Source organism: Bidens hawaiensis, unplaced genomic scaffold (assembly GCF_021521415.1).
Source record: "Bidens hawaiensis isolate Kalapana, Puna unplaced genomic scaffold, B.hawaiensis_p1.1 tig00093564_1, whole genome shotgun sequence".
Classification (NCBI taxonomy): Eukaryota; Viridiplantae; Streptophyta; class Magnoliopsida; order Asterales; family Asteraceae; genus Bidens; species Bidens hawaiensis.
Genome location: NW_027504494.1, coordinates 1 through 2290, shown reverse-complemented (window position 1 = coordinate 2290; position 2290 = coordinate 1). Strand labels below are relative to the sequence as shown.

Sequence of the window (2290 nt, the reverse complement as noted above, 5' to 3'; positions counted from 1 at the left end):
TTTTTGGTAAGTGTTGTGTTAAAAATTTCTAGATTATAGATTAAATAAAAATGTAGCATAAAACTGAACGTGCAAACCTCGAGTTGCAGTTCTCTTTAGTTCCACAATAGCTTCTTTACCACCAATTGCCACAGGAGAATTCTGAATATTAAAAATTGAAGTCAGCCACTAGTTAGAAAACAACTACTTATACAATGTAATACAATATTAAAGAAAAAAAATCTATCAACAGTGGATATTATATTGCTATACCAGAAATAGATTAAAGTTAAAGTCAAAACTTAGTCAAACCTGAATTGCAGTCTACACAGAACTCGCATCTTGAAACTCAACAAAGCCAAAACAGAATCCCAACTGCTTGTCAAATGAAAAAAGAACATTATTTCAATAGATATAAAACAATTATCATAATATTTTGTTTTAATTAAATAATATACAACCTTATTACTTCTGATTTGGATACCTCCTTGCTTAATAGGCCCAAATTTCTTAAACTCGGTTTCAATCTGAGATACCGTCACGTTATGAGGAAGATTCCGGACATGAACCGAATAGCCGTCACCTGCAAAAATACCAATCTCTTTTGTTAGAACAAAAGATATTGATGACAATCCATATAGGTGTTAATAAAACCCTTATTTACCAAAATAAGTGTTTTTTTGTAACTTTTCTTGCTATTCTAATCATATTGGATAAAAAAAACTTATTTAAAAGATGTTTTTTCATAAAAAGTTAAGGAAACAATTTCGAACAAAACTTTAAGACATTTTTTTGGATCATGATATTTTACAAATAATAATAATAATAATATAATGTTATTAAAACCTTTTATAAATGTTTTCTTTAACTTTTATTAAACGCTTTTCTAAAATAGTTTCGTCGTTTTATATTGTTTTTTACAACATAATATATAATTCAGTCATTTTCTTCTCTTTCCTTTTATTATATTATTTCTCATTATATTGCATAAATGCGTATAATTAAACACGTCATTTTTTGTTTTACTTTCTTTTTTAATTTAATTTTAAATAATACCATTTGCTACTTTTTTTTATTTGTAACAATGATATATGGATACATGTTTGCTTTAATTTGTCACTTCATTTATTAACTAAACGCATTTCACTACATAATAAAAAACACAGATACATAAGTAAAACCTAAAGATAATGACTTTTTTTTTGAAAGGCAAATTTCTTAATCCCTTGTTGGAAGTGGGACTTGAACCCACAACCTCCACAAACCTTAGGTGTTTTTAGAGGCTTTGTCTCTACCATTGGACCACCACCCCAATGGCAACGATAATGACTAATAATAAAATTAGTAAATAGAAACACTTTTTATTTAGTTGTTATTGAATTAGATGAGCTTGAGTTCTTGATTAATAAACGAATAACTTATTATATAATACTTCAATTAAATAAATGTAAAAAAAAAGATTTACCGTCATCATGAACATTGATGCTACTCGAGGCAATAGGTGCGGGTGCAGGTGCTTCTGGTGGTGGATTTTGTGCAACGGTAGCAACAGTTTTGTTTTCTGTTTTAGCTGGCGTGGGGTTTAAGGTTTTGGCGGGAACATAAACTTTTGTGGGCCCAGGAGCAGGACCCCGTTTTTTTTGTTTGAGAACTTAGAATTGATGCGTATGACATTTTTGGAGCGTCTTCAACTGAAGATGAAACCGATTCTTCAACCACGGGTTTTATGTTCTCAATTGGATGCAGTGTGGGTTTGGGTTTGGGTTCGGGTTCTGGTTCAGGTCCTACTGAGTTATTTTCATTGGCCGGTGGGTCCTAAGTTTCGAAAACATCTAGGGCTTCTTCCTCAACAGCTGGAGCTTCTTCTTTAACAAAATGGTCAAGATTGACCGGAAAAAGTCAATATAAGTATTAAAAGAGTAGACCTTTAAACAAACCGAACGCACACCATAAGGGCATGTTCGTTCATTTTCTTTAACCGAACAAACGATAGAACACGAACAAAGTTTTCTTGTTCGTGTTCGCTCATTACGAAAATGAATGTGTTTGCATTCGTCAATCTTCGTTTGCTAACGGTAAAAACAAACGGTTCACAAACATAAACGAATGACCATAATCAAACATAGATGGACAAACATAAACATACACAATTGATCACTCACTAAAGAAAAGTAAGCGTGATCATTAATCTGTTGAACCTAAAAAATTAAATTAGACTAAAATGTAATGGGTGATATACTATCACATAAAATAAGAGTGAATGGTATTATGGTAATGGAACTAAACGATTTAAATGAACACACACACGAAC

General features: G+C 31.2%; 1 pseudogene across 1 annotated transcript; it reads right to left on the bottom strand.

Moving 5' to 3' along the window:
* Positions 1–287: 287 nt before the first annotated feature.
* On the bottom strand, positions 288–1844 carry LOC143608010 (nuclear transport factor 2-like; annotated as a pseudogene). Its single transcript, XR_013149114.1, has 3 exons — positions 1445–1844; positions 441–562; positions 288–354 (listed from the first exon to the last, which is right to left on the bottom strand). The product of XR_013149114.1 is annotated as a nuclear transport factor 2-like (transcript).
* Positions 1845–2290: the final 446 nt, after the last annotated feature.